The 23460-nt window shown below is 44.6% G+C and overlaps 1 long non-coding RNA gene across 1 annotated transcript; it reads right to left on the minus strand.

The window, feature by feature from the left end:
- Positions 1–542: 542 nt before the first annotated feature.
- On the minus strand, positions 543–21239 carry LOC140404803 (uncharacterized). Its single transcript, XR_011938590.1, has 3 exons — positions 21035–21239; positions 4489–4521; positions 543–3493 (listed from the first exon to the last, which is right to left on the minus strand). It is a non-coding gene; the product is annotated as an uncharacterized lncRNA (long non-coding RNA).
- Positions 21240–23460: the final 2221 nt, after the last annotated feature.

Genomic DNA, 23460 nt, shown 5'->3' on the forward strand with positions numbered 1-23460 from the left:
AGAAAGCCAAGATATGCCTTCCTGCGGCGTGACACGATTAGAGCTGTCACCAGCAATGACCCATACGGCAAGTTTTCACTTTCCGTTGTAGCTCCTTTTTAGGGGAGATTCTTCCATAATTACAAGGGAGCACTCCAAAATCTAAATTGGTCTGTATAATTATAACTTTTAATTTATGGTCATTTAGGGGGCAGCACGGTCACACAGTGGTTAGCATTGCTGCCTCACAGCGCCGAGGTCGCAGGTTCGATCCCGGCTCTGGGTCACTGTCCGTGTGGAGTTTGCACATTTTCCTCGTGTCTGCGTGGGTTTTGCCCCACAACCCAAAGATGTGCAGGGTAGGTGGATTGGCCACGTTAAATTGCCCCTTAATTGGAAAAAATGAATTGGGTACTCTAAATTAAAAAAAAAAAATTATGGTCATTTGCTGGAATGTAGTTTTGGGGGTTGGGGGAGGGGGGTGGGGGGAGGAGAGAGAGAGAGAGAGAGAGAGAGAGAGAGAGAGCGTGTCAAGCACAATCACGTGTATGGAGTAGGCTCGATGTATTGGCTTGTCTTTTCCTGCCAGTCATTCCCACATATCCATACCCAAGGCAAGAGACAGTGGCAATGAGCTCCAGAGACATTTTCTGAAGAAACTGTGGGATAAAGGGAAGGAGGCAGGTCCATTTTTAAAAGTTGGGCTTGTTTTAATGAATAACCTTTTCTTATTCCTAAATAACATATTGTTATGTCACAGGTTGCACAGTAAACCAAAGTTTTGCTGTTGATTGTAAAGCATTTGGAATGTCTATGTTTCTGCTAAGTAAGAGACTCTCCACTGATCACTCATTCACTTACATTCCACCTTGCAGGTAACGATTTCTGGCACTGATCATGCTAACACTGCGGCTTGACACGATTAGGGCTGTCACCAGCAATGACCCATACAGCAAGTTTTCACTTTCCGTTGTAGCTCCTTTTTAGGGGAGATATACAAGGTTGAGTAGAGGCTGGGACCAGATGAGATGGGCAGGATGGGAACAAAGTCAGATAAATCAAAAAGCCAAACCAGTCCATTTGTTTTGTTCCTCCTAATGGAAAATCACAGGTCCAGGAAGTTGTCAGTTGCTTGTTTGCTTGGTCAAGTAATAACACATAACGGTAATGGGAAGAGACAAAAAGTTGAAATAACAGAGAATAGACAAAATGTTTGCTCTAACACAATGAAGATTAGATGAATTTCATTATTTGGTTAGTGACTGTTTATCCAGTGCATAAAAATTCAAAATACACGTGATTTTCACTCCTATTAACTCAAGTTAAAGGGAACTATTCCAAGCTACCTTTTCCAAGGATTTAATGGTAATACAAAACTCAAATCTCCAGGTGGCACAAGAGTCACCTCCAACAGGTTATGGCGCATGTGGATCATGTATGCGTTCGCTGTAAGTAGCACCATTCAAAGCCACATCGTCAAAAATCATCCTCCGTCAAAATACTGTCAATAATTTGCCAGAAGCTTCCAATTCCCTCCTGCGTGTTATATCAGCAGGAAAGAAATTTGATGTGCTGACATTCTGAATGGAAAGTTTAATGATGATTATTAAGGTTAGAGAAATGAGGCTGCCTTCAAAATTCCATACTATAATCATAAACTACACATTACAAAGCCTCCCGAACTTTAGTGTACGAATGGATGTATTATAAAAGGGGCTACTGTAGATGCATCTAGGTCAACATGCCAATGCAGTACTGAGGGAATGCCACACAATGGGAGGTGCCAACTTTCAGACGAGGTGGCACGGTAACACAGAGGTTAGCACTGTTGCTTCACAGCTCCAGGGTCCCAGGTTCAATTCACGGCTTAGGTCACTGTCTGTGCAGAGTCTGCACGTTCTCCCCATGTCTGTGTGGGTTTCCGCTGGGTGCTCCGGTTTCCTCCCACAGTCCAAAGATGTGTCGGTTAGGTGGATTGCCAACGCTAAATTTGCCCTTGGGTGTCCAAAATGGTCAGGTGGGGTTACTGGGTTACGGGGATAGGGTGGAGGTGTGGGTGCTCTTTCCAAGAGCCGATGCAGACTTGATGGGCCGAATGGCCTCCTTCTGCACTGTAAATTCTATGAAAAATTCTGTAAACTAAGGCCCCATTTGCTATCTCGTGTGAATGTGAAAGATCCGACAGCACTATTGCGAAGAAAAACAGTGGAGTTATCCCCTGCGTCCTGACCAGTATTTGTCACTCAATCAACATGACAAAAACAGATAATCTAGTCATTTTTAGATTGCTGTTTATTGGAGTTTGTTTTACACTAATTGGCCTCTGAATCTTCTGGGGACTGCGCTTCAAAATAGTATAATTCATTGTAAAGCGCTTTGAGACATCCAATGGCCATGAAGTGCACTATATAAATGCAAATCCTTTTCTTCTTTTCCTTTTCTGAGAATGTAAAGCAGAGCCTGCAATATTCTTGCTTCTATCAAATCCTACTGCCCAGAATTGATATCACATCCTGTGTACCATGTTTTTCAGTTACACAAGATGGTTGCAAGTTTTCCCACCAGACAGAGTGGGCGACACACTTAGAAGTATAAGCAACTGGGTTTCACAAGAATGAGCTCTTCATAAAACAAGGCTAACCAATGGAATCTATTTTTCTTTTAAGTACATGTTCTTATTTCGACCTGCATATTTTGATGCAAGTTATCTTTATTATAACCCTACAGCTTGGCAGTGCAACTTCCAAGCAACCAGTAAATCATGTAGAATGTTCAAGTAGATAAAGTGTTCGCAGATCCTTTTAGAAATTGGTCATTCGTATTCCTGAAAAATAGATGACTTATTCAGAGAAAGTATAGTTAATAGGGAAGTGAAGCATCTTTCTTTATGGCAACAAACTTCCATGTAATATAAAATGAATGTTGTACACATTAAAATCTCTGCAAATGAGATTTGTTGGTAAACACTGTCCAGTGGAAATAACTACATGAAAAGTGAGAGTCAGTAAAATAGTTGCACCCCCACACAAAACAAAACTTACATTCCAGTCATTATTACTGCGGAAACATTGCCTAGAAGTGAGCAAATCTTCCAACTTTGAGCGTCACAGAATGACATTACCACTATCATCCCAAACACTTGGGTAAATTCAAGTCCCCTCCTTTATTTCATACATCCACCGATTCCAAATCAGAGTTTCCAACCCTACCCACGAGCTGTTCACAGATTTCGCGTTGTTTTTTCTCCCTACACGGTCTTGAGGGAGTTTCTTTCTAAGGATTAACATACTAGAAAATAGTTATGAACAGTCTTCAAAATTATAATGCTGTAAAACACTACAAAAGAGCAATGATCACGACATGTGGAGGCAATGTTTATTCAAAATCAATGGAAATCCTCAGTGGGACTAACTCCCCACCTTGCAGTAAGCCCGCGGGGCTGCCCCCTTACAACTGCAATCGTGAGTAGTCGGTGCAGGCAGTGTCCCCAGGCTGTCTCGCTCATGTTGAAGGACTGGAAGAGAACACATAATTTCACACATATACACTCTATAATCGCAGCACACAAATGCTGCTGCAGTACTTAAGTGGACATAAGTGATGAGCAGAACAAGGCAAGAAACAAAGTCAATTGCCAGTTTCAATTTAGTATGTACCAGTCTCATCAGCTCTTTGACGATCAATGAGGAAATTGTGCCAAAAATAGGACAATGCTGAAATCGATTTTGCACATGGAACACACGGCACTGAGTTGATATACAAACGCAAGGCAAAGAAAAATAAACATGGATTGTTTGAAAGAGCTTTGAGACGGGAATAATGTGGTGGGTAACTAAGGAGTTGATTTTCATTGGTTTTGATAACACAGGACCATGTTTCTTTGATGCCGCACCATGCATTTGTTCATATTCAAAATTCATGAAACTTTGTGCAGAAAGACCACAAAACTGATTCAGGAGTCGATTGTACTATCCCTCCAGCAACCTCTTTCTGGGGTACGAAAGGCACAAGAAACTACAAATTTATTTTTCTGCAGAAAACATTCAGTAGTGCTCCTTTTGGGATGCAGTACGAGAGGCTTTTTAAAAAAAAAACGTTCATCAAGTGTTACCGGTTGAACCAGCCTATGAAATGTTCATAGGGAGTTACAATTTCTCATTCGACTCAGGTTGGTTAAGATTTGTGAACCACGGGATTTAAAAACAAAATGAACATTAATGTGATTGGTCAGGTTGAGCAACAAATATTGCAACAGGTTCAGAAAACAATTCAAGTCAGTATGAACAATGTATTAGTTCAAAGGAGCATTATTTTGAGCAATCCTAATTAAACACTAACATGAGAGAAATGTCATGCCAAGGGAAAAAATACTGCACTCAAAAGATGCTCCAGGTTTTACAATGATTTCAGAATGTCACCAATTGGCACTGCAAATACTGGGGGGCAATAAATATTAACTATTTCTCACTTTATTTTACAAATTGCTATTAAGAGAAAGAATAGACCCACCTGTATATTTGAATAGTAAAGTCCTGCAGAGTTCTAGGGATGGAGGGGGAGAAAGAAAAACAGCTGTTACTTTTCAATCATTTTGATACCTAAAAGCCATTTGAAATACTAAAATCAAGAATGAAGGTTAAAATGAACTTTAAGTACTATGCTCATAAATTGAATATGAAAATCAGGCACAATTATGCCGTTCCACCGTTTGAAACAAAACCGAGAGAAAAAAAAATCAAATAAATTGGTGTCGTTATTCGCCAATATTTATCAATTAACCAGACAATTTTTCTACTAGAAATAATTGAGCCAATACGAAAAATACCCCAATATGAAACATGAACGAATCGGACAAGGGCGACTTCTAAAATTAAAATCGGGGGAAACCTTCCTTACAAAAAGTAAAGCAACGTACTAATCTCGTGCATTAACAGAGTAGAGCTAGAGGTCTGCTGAACCTGGCAGATCTGCTGCTTTAGACAAAATGGCGGTTCAGCAAATGTCTGCCTTATCATAAGTCACTTTATGCATCCAATCGTCCAGCCAAAATATAGCCTCAAAAACACCTCAAAAAGAACTTCAACTAACTATTGGTCAGGCGATTGCAATTTGTCAACTGTTTTCAAATCATCAGTTCAGATTGAATACAAAAAAAAGCATCAAAAACAAGATTCGTTTTGGAGAAAATTAGAAAATACTAAATTGGGGGAAAAGCAAAAAAATAACTTTTCCAAAAAACGGGAAAAATATTTATGCAGGTACTGTAGAAAAATGACTTGTAAAATAACAATGCTACAGTACAAATAAAGGTTATAATGCAGGATTTAAGGGATTGCCACGCCCAAACAAAATTCTGCAATTTTTAGCTCATTTGCAACATTAAACAACGGTTTTAAAAAAGCGATACCCATTTATCGGTCCTAAACTTTGCTTTTCCTTGTATATATTAGAAATCCGTTCCTGCTAGAATTTTGCCTTACACCTCAAGCCGCAATTTTGGTTATTAAAAAAAACCTCTACATTTTAGGCCTATATTAATGTATGCGTCTCACCAAATTGACAAATGCACCCAAAACGTATTTTAATTTTAATTTAATTTGACGAAAATTAATTATGTTTTTTTCCAAAAATCAAGGGTATTTTTCCAGAAGTCTTCTCAAATAAAATAGTTCAATAAAAAGTTATTTTCTGCCTCCTAGCACTATGTTTTTTCATTAATTTGCTCCAATAAACCCCCTATGAATTATTCTGAATATTTTGGGGGAAAAAATCTTGAAACGTCAGCAGCAATGGAGCTAGTGAGTTGCATCAGGCTGCACAGTAAGGGTGCAAAAACAGTGAGGATCCGAAAAAGCCTGAAAAATGATCAATTAGTGAAAAATTACACCCCTTTCCCTACAGATAATCTACTTTAGAAATCTAAAATCATAAACATGGCAAAATGAAATTATTTTCGAACCCGAAAATAGCCCTTTTCCCCCCTTCTTAAACCCTGATGCGGATGGCCCTGAGCATGCACTGTGACCACTACCAAAAGACTCTGATATAAAAAACAACTCACTCTGCCTGTAACCTCGTCGAGCTCCAACATTTCAAAGCCAAAAATCATTGAAAAGCATTTTCCCCCACCTCGGAAAAGTCTACCTGGCAAATTCGAACCTTTTTTTGCTCCTGATTCGCCCCCCAGAAACCTTCCTACCTAAAATCCTTAGCACAACCTCTGAGCAATTGTAAAGGGTGAAAAAAAAGACTGCTCAGTTCCCCCCTGCGCAACTTTCTACACTCAAATTGCACATTTTCTAGGGCAGGGAAAAATCTGAAAAAAATTCAGTGTAAGCCTCTATGCCTAAGGAAAACATGTGCGAAGTCTCAAGTCTGGGGGATTTGTTGTTGAAGAATAAAAAATTTGTATTTGCATGTATTAAAATTGCGCCAAAGCTAACGTCTCTGACTGCCTTGTAACCTTGCCAAGTGGCTGCTATCCTGGTTAGTACAGTAACTGCCGACCTAGATTTTCTTCCTCTGTAACTCCTTGGCACAGGGTCAATTTTTAAACATCTGCTTTCTTTTTCCTCACCATATTTAGAAAATATGTGCAATCAAATGCTCACTCCAATGTTTTTGTTTTAATTTTTCTGATTCCCCCCCCTCTAAAATGGTGTTAAAATAAGCAGTGGCACCATGCTGCTTGGTGAATCTGCTGCTGCCAAAGCATAACTACATTTTTTTTTAAATCGAGGGGAGACAGAGGAGGCTGAATGCACACCCTACCCCCTTTCACCCAAAGATTAAAAAACAAAATAACACAACACAAAACTATCTGAAGGTGTTCAACATCAAGGAATTTATGCAAGATCAAAGAGAAACATTGCTCTTGCTGTACAATCACAAAATCATGTGTCAGGGCGAAATGCAATGGAACTCTCATTTTTAAAGCTCTCAAACACAAAAACTATGCATATCTCTTCCATATACCCAATTAAACATTTTCAGAAGTACAGGTTAGAACAAAGCCAAACAACTTTACGTTCAACCAAAGGCAAACATACCAAAACTAACAAGTTTGTGGGACTGGCCGGCAGCAATGGTCACCACAAGCCTACTTCTCAACAATCGAAACTGATACACGAACATCCAATTAGAAGATTGAAGTCTCAATATGCTGCCAATAAAGCAGCCAACAGTTACATTTCCAAATCTGAGAGTTAGCAGTTTTGCTCAAATGTGTTGCATCATTTCTTGAGAGGATGCCTTCTCCTTTCAATAGTTAACTTCATTTACAAATTGTACGGTTTCCATGGTCAAAGCTCAACAAACTCGGAAGGCCTTCTTAAAAAGCCATTTATATTTGTCAACTCGATTTTGAACTAATTGTTGCACAAAATACAGCCACTGACTAAATTGAATGGGGAGACGGCAAATGACTTGTTCTGAAACTCCAGTCAGTATCACTGTCACTAGGCATTTGGATTTGCATACGGCAACCTGACCTCTAAGTTTCAGTTTCTCCCAGAAAGTGAAGGAACGTGTAATCTTCATTCTCTCTACATCCCCCTCATCCTTTCCCAAGGTGGCATGGCCAAGAATAGAAGATTCTTCTGAGACACACAGTGTGGTGGAGCACAGTGCACGTTATCTGAAATTTATCCACTCCAATAATAGTTTTAAAAATAGCTCAGTTAAATATATCCTGCATCTAATCAACACATCTCAGCCATGCCCTTCACTGTCACCTTCTCTAATCTTTCATAACTAACCTTCCAGTTATGACATTTGCGACTTACCCAATGCTGTCCAAAATATTCCAGGTTAACAAAAAGCAGATGCTGTATGCACCTGATGTGACCATCTAAATACAACAGGAATTGATTCTTGCCACAAGATGCAAGACTGATAATGGTTACCCAAGACGGTGATTAAGGTGGAGGCTGTTTTATGGGTACCCTACCTTACTTGAACTTACTGAAGAATTGTAACTGGTTGTCAAAGGATGTTTCTAAAGCAGTGCAGTCATTGCATTGGAGATCCTTCTCTCTTCAGGTACCACACCCTGAGAAGGTGTTGCTGTCCATGGACCTCCAATGTTAATCTTTCTCTGATGTCATGGATCATTTTTGTTGATGGTACATTCATTCAGTTTGCAAGGCTCTTTCAAAAGATTGTTCTGTCGATCTCGATCACTTTTATCATCAATCTTTCCCATCAGCAGCAGTCTTTCTAAATCATGGCTTATTACATGCCTGAGGAATTCCAATTGTTCCTTCTTGATCTTGGTCAGCAGACCTCTATCGGTCTCAGATTTTACTAGCCAAGATATCTTCATTATTTGCCTCTAAATCCACAACTCTACAGCTTCAATTCTTTGCTGTATTGCTTCACTGATTATCCAACATTTGTTTCCACATGTCAAAATCTGTGTGATGTAGCGTTCAAGATTCTCAGCTTTTGTTTTCATGGCTAATTTTTCAGTTCATTATAACCTTTTTTAGTTTTTGAAATGCCTCTTTGGCCATTCCAATCTCAAGTCGTATTTCTTGGTCGCACTTTCACATACTTCCTTGGTAACAAAATTGATCTACCTGTATGACCGTTTCATTCTTCACTGTGTCCTTACATTTGGTATGATTTCCTTTATTGACACTGCTAGACATTTTGTTTTCTTAGAATAAAGAAAGGAAAAATCTGCAAATATTGTTAAAGGCTATTCAACATTTGGCCAGAGAAGCATGCTCGACCTTTACCCACTTCAGGTTCTCCAAAAGGTAACTTACTCAAAATTACATATCCCCTCCCTGATCTTATGTCACCAGTACAGTAAAAACAAAACTGTTACAAAAGCTAATCCCACTTGAAAGATAGTACCGCCTAATTATGGCGAGTACGTTATTCAACAAGGGTCATCCCACTTTGTATTTGGGTGCCAGTTACGTGATCAGCTTTAGAGATGAACTTTCACTTAACTAGAGGCATCACATTGGGTAATGTGCGGATGAAAGTTCTGTTCTTTGGTTATTCCTTAGAAATGTTTCGCTCTGCCCGTGGAAAATTTGCTCAAAGCAAAGATGCTCTGGTGGAAGATACCAAACCAACTATTCTATGTTCAACGAGTTAATAATAAGACCATTTCTCGAACTGACAGTTTTGAAAGCAAGTGTTTTAAGGGACAACTAGTTTTTCTGTGTGAAAATACAATTTGCTAATTTCTACTGGAAGTTAGATGATTTAGCCCACTGTTTCAGAACAAAAAACCACATTACAAAGCAAAATATTTCTTCTGAGTTGGCCTGGAAATCACAATAGGGGAAAGACAAATTATGGATACTTTTTTAGGGATGGAATGAAGAAAGGAAATGCTTTTAGGGGTGAGAATGGATAATTTCTGGAGGAATGCTTTGTAAACCAACAGGGTAGGCACAGTGGTTTGCACTGCTGTCTCAGTGGCAGGGACACAAGTTCGATTCCAGCCTTGGGTGACTGCCTGTGTGGAGTTTGAACTTTCTCCCACTGTCCGCGTGGATTTCCTCCGGGTGCTCCGGTTTCTTCCTAGTCCAAAAATGTGCCGGTTAGGTGGATTGGCCATGCTGAATTGCCCCATAGTTTTCAACGTTAGGTGAGGTTACGGGTATAGGGTAGGGGATTGGGCCAAGTTAAGGTGCTCTTTTGGAGGGTCGCTGCGCACTCAATGGGCCAAATGGTCTCCTTATGTACTGGAGGGATTATATGATTACATGTAATCTACCAGCCACGTAGAATGTTAAATACAAAATCGGGTTTAAAACTGCAAATAAATGAAGAACCAAGCAACCTATTGGAGCTGTCTAAACTAATCTAAGTCCGCTAGCAGTGGTCTACCATGGTCAGCATTATCATGCCACCAACCTGGCGAGTGTCATATCAGTCAGATTCTGTGAAGGAATCATTCACATCAACACAATGTGAAGAGCTGACCACCTGCTGTATGTCTAAATGACAGGAAGCAAATTTAGCACAACTATCTGATTTTGGAGTTCAGATGGGCAACAGGACAAAGGAGGGATTACAGATTATGATGTGTATAATGTATATCATTTTCGTTGGATTAAGTTGCAAAATAAAATCCCACTCCAACGCCAGGTCAAATCACACAGCACATCAATGTTGTTCGGAAATAGAAAACTCTACTGTCCACTTTTCAAATTTAGAAATCTACACTCAACCACAGAACGTGAAAATCTTTTGGTGAAGCATCTTTAAAATTGGGTGAATTATAAACAGCAGCAGAGTGTGTTACAGAAGAACGACAAACTAAGATTGAGATGACATTGAAGCCAGACTTAAAGCTGCAGAATTTATCCTGCAACGCTATTTAAACAGTCTAAAGCCACCCGCCCCCACTCCTCACCATCATTCATCTTTTTATAATGTGGTCCAATATAACTCTTCACCTTATTACCGAATGCAAATTAATAGTGGGCTGGAAATGCTGCCTGTACAACTATATTAATAAGGTTTAGATTTCACATTACTAGGAACACACCTCAGCTCGTCAGTTGGATGAGTACAGATGCTTGAGGAAGAATCATAAAGGGTATCACATGTGCTGGATTCTCCTCTGGGATGACATATCAGATATGTAGTGATTAATGGCACACCAAAGCAGTCTTTAGAAATTCATTGCAAACAAACCCTACAGCACAACATGAAAACATTAAACAATGCAGATTCATTTTTCTGCAACTTGTTTTCTTTTCTTTCATGGGATGTGGGCGTCCCTGGCAAAGCGTTTGTTGCCCATTCTTAATTGTAATTGAACTCAGCGGCTTGCTCCACCATTTCAGAGGGCAGGTAACTCGACCACGTTGCTGTGGATCTGCAGTCACATGTAGTCTAGACCCAGCAAGAATGGCAGATTTTCCTCCCTAAAAGACATTAATGAACCAGATGGGTCTTTTTACAATATTCAGCATTGGTTTCATGGTCAGCATGTTAGGTTTTCAATTATAGATTATTAATTTAAATTCCACCAACTGTTTGTTGTGGCAGGACATTACAATTACCAGACCAGTGACATTACCACGCCACCATCTGCTGAGGATTCCTACTTTATACATTCTTCCAGTGTTGGTAGCGTCTGCAGTTTCCGAGGCAGAAAAGAATGATGCCCTTTTGACAGGAATCATGTTATTAACCTGATCCAATTTCATAAATTTAAAATCCATTCCCTGTCACTTAACTCAATCCCAAAGCAATGTTAAATTTAAACCCTACCAAATGAAATGTACGAAAACTTGAAATTGGATGCATGAAGGATTGACATTTAACAAAACCTACAAATGTAGATTATCTTGATTTGACAGCCTCCAAAAGAAACTGACAAAAATGTAATCTGGCCCACGGAGAGGACGCGATTACATAGGAGCTGAAAGTTCAGGAGCTGGGGCATTCATAACATAGCTGTAAGGTATGTAAGGTTTAAACAGTATCACAGAATCTTCAAAGCCCTACAGTGCAGGAGGCCATTTGGCCCATTGAGTCTGCACCAATCCTCCGAAAGAACACCTGATCTATGCCCACACCCTCTCCCTGTAACCCCAATTAACCTTTTGGACTCTAGGGGGGGCAATTTAGCATGGCCAATTCACCTAACCTGCACAGCTTTGGGAGAACAGAGCACCGGGAGGAAAACAGAGCACCTCCCGGAGGAAACCCACGCAGGCACGGGAGAATGTGCGAACTTCACAGTCACCCAGGGTCAGAATCGAACCTGGGTCCCTGATGCTGTGAGGCAGCAGTGCTAACCACTGTGCCACCCAGTAAATGCTTTGTAATGGTATTTACTCCACATCAGAGTGTTGTATTTACTCAGAGAACCCAGTTTTAGATTGTCATACACAGAAGGTAGCGAAAAACAAATTGCGGCTAGTTATGAGGCATTCCAATGTTTCAACCTGCTGGACATTCTGCCATCCATTTCACTAATGTTTGTTCAGAGAGATGGATTTGTCGAAGACCTGTTGGCTCCAGGCTTGAGATTGGTTTGCATTTTCAAATGGATTTTGTCAATCCATGTTAAATGACAGTGCATAATACAAGGACAGCAAGACTCTCAAACCTTACTGAACAGGGCTGAAAGTATCCAACAAGTTTCAACAAGGGAAACATTTTCCATGTCATAAAACTACATTAGCAAACTCACAAAGAAAGTTTGTGAAAAATATTTAAATTATTCCATGAAATGGGAATTATGAGATGATTTTGGACAGAGCCAGACAGAGAAACGGATGTATGTTATTGAAGCAAAGCTCAGGTAAACCAGAGAAAAAGTAACTTCAAATTGCATACAATCAGCTCCAATCGTTAACGTCTAAGGTTTGTTTTATAGTATAGCACCACCAATGGATTTCCAATGCCCATGTTTTACAAGTTGCAAACCAAACTGTTGCAGGAGCTCATCAAAGCAATGGCTAAGATGTAATGATGCTCGAGAAGATTTTGAACTTAAGCTAATGTTATTGAACGTTTCTGGAACAAAATGTGTAGACTCCAAATTTCTGACAACTACCAATGACTGCAAATTTAAACAAGTTAGTTTTTTTAATAGGTAAATCACTCAGGTCTAAAGATTCAGGCTCTGCACTATTTGAAACATCTGCAAGTCCTGGGTGGAGCAGTGTGTCAAGCTGCTAATTACCACGGAGGGTAAGCCGCCGCCATTTTGAGTTTGAACTTGACACCGGTTTACTCAGAACCAATGAGCTGGATATATACTAGTCTTTCTTCAATGTCAATACTTCCATACCTATAGAGTACAAAACAGCTGTTTACCTCGTGCAAAAGCAGAAGGAACACCACCCCACCCACAGAAGTCTTCAAAAGACTGCATTGCCCCAAAGGTCATGGCACATTCTTGGACTGTGTAAGAATTATGTTTGAGAATTATACTTTCAGCTTCCGGTTGCGGCTATGCTGAGCTAAGTCGCACGTTCGGCAGCTCCCGCCAGAAACTGACTTTTGGGCTCTTTTGAGGGGCCCCAGCGGCATTTGTTCGACAGTTCCCAGTGTGGGAAGGTGACAGTACCATTTCCCTGCACTGTATGGATTGGACCAGGAGTGGAGCGGTGAAAAAAGTAATTCTGGTGCAGCGAAAAGTGCGAGGGAGGAAAGCCAAGATGGCGGCGGGTGGAGACCAGGCAGCGTGGGCACAGTGGGCAGGAGTTTCTCAAGCTCTGATTCACGGAATTGAAAGCAGAGCTGCTGGAGCCGATGAAGACTTGGATCGACAAGCTGGTCGAGACCCAGAAGGCCCAAGGGGCGCCGATCCGGGGGGTGCGGCAGAAGGCCTCGGAGAATGAGGACGAGATATTGGGCCTGGCGGTGAAGGTGGAGGCACACCAGGCGCTGCATAAGAACTGGCAGAAGTTCGAGGACATGGAGAATCGGTCGAGGAGGAAGAATCTGCGGATTCTGGGTCTCCTGGAGGGAGTGGAGGGGTCGGATGCTGGAGCATATGTGGTCACGATGCTGAACACGTTGATGGGCGTGGGTGCCTTCCCGAGGCCCCTGGAGGTGAATGGGGCCCACCGAGTCCTGGCGAGGAGGCCCAAGTCTAACGAGCCGCCGCGGGCGGTATTGCTGCGGTTCGGTGGACGGGGAGTGTGTCCTAAGATGGGCAAAAAAGGAGCGGAGCAGCAGGTGGGAGAATGCAGAGGTCCGTATATATCAGGACTGGAGCGCGGAGGTCGCCAAGAAGAGGGCTGGGTACAATCGGGCTAAGGCGGTTCTGCATCGGAAGGAGGTGAAATTCGGGATGCTGCAGCCGGCACGACTGTGGGTTACGTTTAAAGACTGGCACCATTACTTTGAGACGCCGGAGGAGGTGTGGACCTTTATTCAGGCCGAAAAGTTGGACACGGACAGAAGGTCGGTTGTGAGAACATAAGAACATAAGAACTAGGAGCAGGAGTAGGCCATCTGGCCCCTCGAGCCTGCTCCACCATTCAATGAGATCATGGCTGATCTTTTGTGGACTCAGCTCCACTTTCCGGCCCGAACACCATAACCCTTAATCCCTTTATTCTTCAAAAAACTATCTATCTTTATCTTAAAAACATTTAATGAAGGAGCCTCTACTGCTTCACTGGGCAAGGAATTCCATAGATTCACAACCATTTGGGTGAAGAAGTTCTTCCTAAACTCAGTCCTAAATCTACTTCCCCTTATTTTGAGGCTATGCCCCCTAGTTCTGTTTTCACCCGCCAGTGGAAACAACCTGCCCGCTTCTATCCTATCTATTCCCTTCATAATCTTATCTGTTTCTATAAGATCCCCCCTCATCCTTCTAAATTCCAACGAGTACAGTCCCAGTCTACTCAACCTCTCCTCGTAATCCAACCCCTTCAGCTCTGGGATTAACCTAGTGAATCTCCTCTGCACACCCTCCAGTGCCAGTACGTCCTTTCTCAAGTAAGGAGACCAAAACTGATCACAATACTCCAGGTGTGGCCTCACTAACACCTTATACAATTGCAGCAGAACCTCCCTAGTCTTAAACTCCATCCCTCTAGCAATGAAGGACAAAACTCCATTTGCCTTCTTAATCACCTGTTGCACCTGAAAACCAACTTTCTGCGACTCATGCACTAGCACACCCAGGTCTCTCTGCACAGCAGCATGTTTTAATATTTTATCATTTAAATAATAATCCCTTTTGCTGTTATTCCTACCAAAATGGATAACCTCACATTTGTCAACATTGTATTCCATCTGCCAGACCCTAGCCCATTCACTTAGCCTATCCAAATCCCTCTGCAGACTTCCAGTATCCTCTGCACATTTTGCTTTATCACTTACCTTAGTGTCGTCTGCAAACTTGGACACATTGCCCTTGGTCCCCAACTCCAAATCATCTATGAGAAAGTTGTGGGCCCAACACTGATCCCTGAGGGACACCACTAGCTACTGATTGCCAACCAGAGAAACACCCATTAATCCCCACTCTTTGCTTTCTATGAGGGGAGGTCACGGGGGGCTACTGTGGTTACTGTGCTTTGAGGGATGTTCTATTCTGTTCTGTATTGTTTCCTTGGGTGCTGGGTGGGGTAGGGTGAATTGGCTCGAAGTGGAGGTTTTGTGAGTGTGGGCATCGGTGGTTGGAAGGACGGGGCCCCGTTGGGGGGAGGGAAGATGGGAGGCCCGAGGTGGGGGAGCTGGGATTAGGCCGCAAAAGGGAGATGAAATGAAATGAAATCGCTTGTCACAAGTAGGCTTCAAATGAAGTTACTGTGAAAAGCCCCTAGTCGCCACATTCCGGCGCCTGTTCGGGGAGGCTGTTACGGGAATCGAACCGTGCTGCTGGCCTGCCTTGGTCTGCTTTCAAAGCCAGCGATTTAGCCCTGTGCTAAACAGCCCCTGGAGGAGGGCGTCATAGAGGGCGGGGCCGGTCTGATGCAAAGCACGGGCTTTTTCCCGCGCTAGGGAAGGAAGGGGGCAGGGCCGGAGGGAAGGGTGGTGTTGGAGAGGAGCGCCCGCTGATGGACAGGAGGGGGGGGGGGGGGGAGAGAGACTACCACACTGGGGGGTCGATGGAGTGGCGGGAGTCAGCTGACTTACGGGAGTGCTATGGGGGGAGCAACGCAGCTAGGGGGGGACCTAGTTTGGGGGGGGGGGGGAAAGAGACTGGGTTGCTGCTGCATTGGGCAAAGGTGAGCTGGAGCTCGGAGAGAGAGTCAGGGCGGGGGTCTGCCGCTGGGGGGAATGGAGAGTGCGGGAGGCGCGGGCACGTGGCTGGCCTAGAAAAGGGGATGGCTAATCGGCGGGGGGGGGGGGGGGCAATCCGGCTGATAACTTGGAATGTGAGAGGTCTGAACGGACCGGTCAAGAGGGCCCGTGTGTTCGCGCACCTGAAGGGACTAAAGGCAGATGTGGTTATGCTCCATGAGAAGCATTTGAGGGTGGCAGATCAGGTTAGGCTGAGAAAGGGGTGGGTAGGGCAGGTTTTCCACTCGGGGTTGGACGCAAAGAATCGAGGGGTGGCGATTTTGGTGGGGAAGCGGATATCGTTTGAGGCGCTGAACACCGTGGCAGACAATGGAGGTAGGTATGTGATGGTGAGTGGTAAGCTGCAGGGGGTGCGGGTGGTATTAGTGAATGTATAGGCCCCGAATTGGGACGATGCCGGATTTGTGCTGCGCATTTTGGGCCGGATTCCGGACCTGGAGGCAGGGAGCTTGATAATGGGGGGTGGGTCTTCAGCACGGTACTGGATCCAGCATTGGATCGCTCCAGGTCCAGGAAGGGTAAGAGGCCGGCAGTGGCCAAGGGGGTTTATGGACCAGGTGGGAGGAGTGGACCCATGGAGGTTTGTCAGGCCGGGGGCCAGGTAATTTTCTTTTTTTTCCCCCCACGTCCATAAAGCCTACTCCCGGATAGACTTCTTCGTTATGAGCAGGGCATTAATTCCGAGGGTGGAGAGCACGGAGTATTCGGCCATAGCCATCTCAGACCATGCCCCACATTGGGTGGAGCTGGAGCTAGGGGAGGAGAGGGATCAGCGCCCGCTGTGGCGCCTGGATGTGGGCTTGCTGGCGGATGAGGTGGTGAGCGGGCGGATCCGGGGGTGCATTGAAAGCTATCTAGAGGCTAACGATAATGGGGAGGTGCAGGTGGGGGTGGTCTGGGAGGCGCTGAAGGCAGTGATTAGGGGAGAGCTAATCTCCACTAGGGCCCACAAGGAGAAGGAGAGGAGAGAGAGGGAGAGATTGGTGGGAGAGATTTTAAGGGTGGATAGGAGGTATGCAGAGGTCCCCGAGGAGGGACTACTCAAGGAGCGACGAAGCCTCCAGGCCAAGTTCGACCTGTTGACCACCAAGAAGGCAGAGGTGCAGTGGAGGAAAGCACAAGGGGCGGTGTATGAGTACGGGGAGAAGGCTAGCCGGATGTTGGCACACCAGCTTCGGAAGCAGGAGGCAGCGAGGGAGATTGGGGGAGTTAGAGATAAAGGGGGGAACACGGTGCGGAGTGCGGTGGGAATAAATGGGGTATTTAGAGACTTTTATGAGGCCGACGGAGGTGGGGGGGGGCGGTGCGCGATTTTTGGATCGACTGAGGTTCGAGGGTGGAGGAGCAGCAGGTGGCTGGGCTTGGGGCACCGGTAGGGCTGGAGGAGCTGACTACGGGGCTGGGGAGTATGCAGGCGGGGAAGGCACCGGGGCCAGATGGGTTCCCAGTGGAATTTTACCGGAAGTACATGGGCCTGCTGGGCCCTCTATTAGTGAGGACTTTCAATGTGGCGAGGGAGGGGGGCCCTACCCCCGACGATATCCAGGGCGCTGATCTCGCTGATCTTGAAGCGGGACAAGGACCCATTACAGTGAGGGTCGTATAGGCCAATCTCTCTCCTCAACGTGGACGCGAAGGTGTTGGCTACCAGAATTGAGGACTGTGTCCTGGGGGTGATTCACGAGGACCAGACGGGTTTTGTTAAGGGAAGGCAGCTGAATACCAATGTGCGGAGGCTTCTTAACGTAATCATGATGCCTACAGTGGAGGGGGAGGCGGAGATGGACGTGGAGAAGGCCTTCGATAGGGTGGAGTGGAGGTACCTCTGGGAAGTGTTGAGGGGGTTTGGGTTCGGGGGAAGGGTTCATTAGTTAGAGTAGGCTACTTTACGAAGCCCCGGTGGCGAGTGTGGCCACGAATCAGAGGAGGTCGGAATACTTTGGACTATCCCACTTGCTATTGCATTGGCAATTGAGCCTTTGGCTATGGCTCTAAGGGAGTCCAGGAACTGGAGGGGGCTGGTCCGGGGGGGGGGGGGAGAAAGAGGACCCGGGTTTCATTGTATGCCAATGATCTGTTACTGTATGTGGCGGACCCAGTGGGGGGGATGCCAGAGGTGATGCGGATCCTCAGGGAGTTTGGGGACTTTTCCGGGTACAAGCTCAACGTGGGGAAGAGTAAGCTCTTCGTGGTGCACCCAGGGGACCAGGGAAGGGGGATAGACGAGCTTCCACTGAAGAGGGTGGAAAGGAGTTTTCGGTATCTGGGGATCCAGGTGGCCAGAAGCTGGGGGTCCCAACACAAGCTCAACTTGACGAGGCTGGTGGAGCAGATTAAAAGGTGGGATATGCTGCCACTCTCCTTGGCGGGTAGGGTACAGTCGGTGAAGATGACGGTGCTCCCGAGGTTCCTTTTTATATTCCAGTGCCTCCCCATCCTGATCCCCAAGGCCTTTTTTAAGCGGGTCAGTAGGAGCATCATGGGATGTGTGTGGGCGAAAAAGACCCCGAGGGTGAGAAGGGTGTTTCTGGAGCGGAGTAGGGACAGAGGAGTGTTAGCGTTACCTAATCTGTGTGGGAATTACTGGGCTGCCAATGTGGCAATGATACGCAAGTGGGTAATGGAAGGGGAGGGGGCGGCATGGAAGATGCTGGAGATGGCGTCCTGTGTGGGCACGAGTCTGGGAGCGCTGGTGACAGCACCGCTGCCACTCCCGCTGACTAGGTACACCGCGAGTCCGGTGGTGGCGGCGACTTTGAAAATTTGGGGGCAGTGGAGGCGCCACAGGGGTGAGGTAGAGGCTTCGGTTTGGTCCCCGATCCGGGAGAACCATCGGTTCGTCCCGGGGAGAATGGATAGAGGGTTCCTGAGCTGGCACAGGGCAGGAATTAGAACGATGGGGGACCTGTTTTTAGATGGGACGTTTGCGAGCCTTGGGGCGCTGGAGGAAACATTTGGGCTTCCTCTTGGAAATGCCTTCAGGTACATGCAGGTGAGGGTGTTTGTAAGACGGCAGGTGAGGGAGTTCCCGCTGCTTCCAGCACTCAGGATCCAGGATAGGGTACTCTCGGGGGTGTGGGTTGGAGAGGGCAGGGTCTCGGCGATCTACCAGGAGATGCAGGAGGAGGAGGAGACCTCGGTGGAGGAGCTAAAGGGTAAATGGGAGGAGGAGCTTGGGGAGGAGATAGACGCGGGTACGTGGGCGGACGCCCTGGGTAGGGTTAATTCTTCCTCCTCTTGCGCCAGGCTTAGCCTGAAAGAATTTAAGGTTCTTCACAGAGCGCATATGACAGGGACGAGGCTGAGCAGGTTCTTTGGGGTGGAAGACAGGTGTTGGAGGTGCTCGGGGAGCCAGCAAATCATACCCATATGTTCTGCGTATTCCCGGCGCTGGATGGTTTCTGGAGGGGTATTGCGAGGATGATGTCTAAGGTGGTGAACACCCAGGTTAAGCCGAGCTGGGGGTTAGCACTATTTGGGGTATCGGACGAGCCGGGAGTGCAGGAGGCGAAGGAGGCCAGTATTCTAATAATAATAATAATCTCTTATTGTCACAAGTAGGCTTCAATGAAGTTACTGTGAAATAAACCCTAGTCGCCACATTCCAGCGCCTGTTCGGGGAGGCTGGTACGGGAATTGAACCCGCGCTGCTGGTCTTGTTCTGCATTACAAGCCAGCTATTTAGCCCACTGTGCTAAACCAGCCCCTTATTCTGGCCTTTGCGCCCCTGGTAGCCCGGCGGAGGATTCTGCTACAGTGGAAGGATGTGAGGCCCCCGAGCGTGGAAGCCTAGATCAGCGACATGGGAGGGTTCATTAAATTGGAGAGGGTAAAATTTGCCCTGAGAGGGTCTGTGCAAGGGTTCTTCAGGCGGTAGCAACCGTTCCTAGACTTTCTGACGGGGCGTTAGGAGGTGGTCAGCAGCAGCAGCAACCCAGAGGGGGAGGGAGGATGTACTTTGTGTTTTCTACTGTGTTTATTATTGCTTAATGGGGGGTTTGTATATTGGGGGAATTCGTGATGTAGTTGTAAGATGTTTATTTATGTGTTCTTTGTTTTTCTTTTTTCTGTAAGGGGGGGTTGTTGAAAATATGTAAAAATTTGAATAAAAATGTTTATTTTTTAAAAAAGAGAATTATACTTTCAACCTATTGTGTACTAATACAATCTGGTTTCCTATTTCTGTCAGTATCTTGTGTATTTCTGCTTGTATGCATTTTCAACTTTAATGGCTCTAGCCGTCCTTCATTGACATTATTGGTCTCAGTGACCTACATATATAATTCCCTTTGTTAACAAGTCTGACAAAGGGTGGCCAAGATAAAATGATCACTGACTAAGGAACAAGATCCAGAGAAAGTTTTTATGCACGGAGCTGTTGGGATATAAAATATTTCAAATGCAAAAAGAGGCTGAAGCAGAGACCAGTGAATCTTTCATATAGGAAAATTTGGATAAATATTGAAAGCAAAGCATTTAAGGTGAGAAAGCAGGATTGGCTGCTTTGATGAAGTGCAGAGAAAATATGAAAACCTGTATAGAAACTTGTATGCTTCTACGTTTAGCTTCCTTCTGTGTCCCAATCATTTCTTTCTCCCTGAACAATTCTATGAAGCACCAACTCATGCAAGACTTGAATAATGGGTTCCATTTCTTGCAAAACCAATGCCTCTCTTACTCACTCCTAGAATACAAGGAAAATAAGTGGCTTCTCTCTCACTGTCAGCTTTTAATCTATCTCTCCATTGTAATTTTTCACAACTCAATACATCTCAAGTTTCGCCCCTCCTAATCTTCAAGTATGTGGCCCCATATTCTTTGCATCCCCGCTCTTCCCCCCCCCCCCCCCCCCAACATTCACAATATCCAAACAAGGATTCAATATATACAGACCCTCACTCAAACCAATTCTTTCTCAAGATTTCAACATTGGAGGATGCACTAAATACCTCTAGAAGGATTATCTACTTATACAGAAAAGCAGGAAACATTTGATCTCCATTGTATTTGTAGATCAAATTGCTGCCATGTCATCGGTTCAGAGTTGCACTAATTTGCCTCAACCTAGGGGAACAGCAGGAGTGACCCTTTCAAAGTTCAGGCTTGTTAATACGGCAACAGGTGGCTTCAAATATACTCCAGTTGGTGTGAGTTTACCAGCTCTCGGCAGAAGTAACTACCACTCAAACCAATGAAAGTGGTTGCATCAGAATCATACAAGAGCATTTTTTATCGAGGCCGCCGTAAATATAGACTGAAGCTCAATCTAAATATACCATCTGAAACAGTGATGACTTACTGAAAAACCATCCTGACACGCTCAATCAACTCCAGGAGCCTTATGAACTAACTGCTTTGTGGAGGATGTTTTGTGTAGATGTAGAGTGCTTTGAAGATAACCAGCAGCCACTGGAGACAACAGTAGTTTTCCACTGTGATGCATCACATCTCCTGCAAAGGGAATACGGACTGTTAACTGGCGAAGATACCGACATACCCCCACAAACAGATAGTGCATTTTATTTACCGTGGGATAGAAAAATCAACTATTTAAACAACAAGCAGGAAAGTTGGCAATATTTATGAGCACCAACTTGTGATTTTTAAATTGATTGCTGCTGTCAGTTTCTATTGCTTGCTGTTCCAATTACACGGCAGTATGAGGAGGGGTCCAAGTTTGAAATTGCAGTTCTTGGATCAAATGAATATTACTTGCAGTCGATGGATTTGGTCAGAGTCATTGAGCAGGTTTTCCGATATGCAAATAAATGCATATGAAATAAAAATTATTTTCTTCATCTCGGTTTTTTCACTGTACTGAATTAGGATTCAATGTGGTCAACATGGAATCAGTAGTTTCAAGCAAAATTAATCACCTGAAGTCATAACATTCAAGTATGAAGTAGGATTCCATTTTCTTGCATTCTGCATGCCACCAAAGGCTAGCAACATATTCTGATTCTGCAATATGTTGACTGCTTCTTCATTTATGTGACCGTTGCATAGAATCTGACATCCTTACCCAGGACTGAACAGTTAAAAGATCCAGATAAATTCCATTCACTGCAGAAAACTATCCATAACGGGAGGGGAAAAATCCTTTCATCTGGAGTTGAAATTTGTTCATTATTCACCGACCAAGATATAGATCATAGAACAGTACAGTACAGGCCCTTCGGCCCACGATGTTGTGCCAACCATTTATCCTAACCGAAGATCAACCTAACCTGCATCCCTTCAATTTATTGCTGTCCATGTGCCTGTCCCAAGAGTCGTTTAAATGTCCCTAATGACTCTGACTCCACCACCTCTGCTGGCAGTGCATTCCACACACCCGCCACTCTCTGTGTAAAGAACCGACCACTGACATCTCCCCTATACCTTCCTCCAAACACCTTAAAATTATGTCCCCTCGTGATAGCCAAGTCCGCCCTGGGGAAAAGTCTCGGCTATCCACTCTACCATGCCTCTCATCACCTTGTACACCTCTATCAAGTCAGCACACTTCAATCTTTCTTCATAAGACATGCCCTCCAGTCCAGGCAGCATCTGGGTCTATCAGCTTTTATTGATGGGTTAGCTTATTTACTGTACACAATTAAGGATAAAATAATTGGCCAAAAACCATCAGTACCTTGTAAAATATTAAAATATGCATCTGTGTAACAGTGGGTCAAAAATAGTTGAACGCTTAATTTATGCTTCTATTCAGCAATGACTTCGCAACTAAATAAAAACATGCTGGGAAAATCCAGCATGTCTGGCAGTATCTATGGAGAGGGAAATGGGGTTAACATAAGCTTGAGAGACGGAGAAACATGACAGATGTTATACTGTTAGGGAGCGGGTGGAGCAAAATAGGTCAGTGATAGGCATGAACGAGGAGATTGAACTCGGCCAAATATGTCTAGGGCACAAGACAAAGGTGCATTAATGGCAGTTTTAAGGATGAAAGTAGGTGTTGATAGTGGCAGAAAGGTAAGATAGCAGACTGTGTTAATAGGAGAACAAGTGACAGTGCTGAGTGAAAACAAAACAAAAGAACAAGTGGCAGGTGACTCTGCGGGTTGGAGTGGTTGCATTGGGGCAAAAAAAGTTTTAACTTTTTTAACTAAATGCTGGAGTTGGCAGAAATGGCAAAGGGTGATCCTTTGAATGTGGAGGCTGGTGGGTGAAAACTGGGGACAAAGGGGACCCCCCACCATGGTTCTGGGAGGGACATGAAGGAGTGAGGGCAGCGGTGCAGGAGATGGGTTGAACACAGACGAGTGTCTTGTCAACCACAGTGGGAGGGAAACCTCAGTTAACGGAAAAGCCAGGCATGTCAGAAACACTGTTTTGAAGATGACAACATCCCAATGAAATTGGAAGAATGCAATGGAGTCCTTTCAGGAAGTGGGGTGTGAGGAGTTGTAGTCAAGGTTTAATGTATTCGCTGCTCCCAGTGTAGTCTCCTCTACATTGGGGAGACTAAACGCAGACTGGGTGAGCTTTGTGGAACACCATCACTCAGACTGCAAGCATGACCTCAACCCTGTCGCTTACCATTTCAACTCACCATCTTGCTCGCATGCCCACATGTCCATCCTTGGCCTGTTGTAATGAAGCCCCCTGCAAACTGGAGAGGCAGCACCTCATCTTCCGATTAGACACATTACAGCCTTCTGGGCTCAATGTTGAGTTCAACAACTGTAAACTTTCTCCACCTTAACACATCTTACCTTT

The sequence above is a fragment of the Scyliorhinus torazame genome, chromosome 31 (assembly GCF_047496885.1).
Source record: "Scyliorhinus torazame isolate Kashiwa2021f chromosome 31, sScyTor2.1, whole genome shotgun sequence".
In the NCBI taxonomy this organism is placed as follows: Eukaryota; Metazoa; Chordata; class Chondrichthyes; order Carcharhiniformes; family Scyliorhinidae; genus Scyliorhinus; species Scyliorhinus torazame.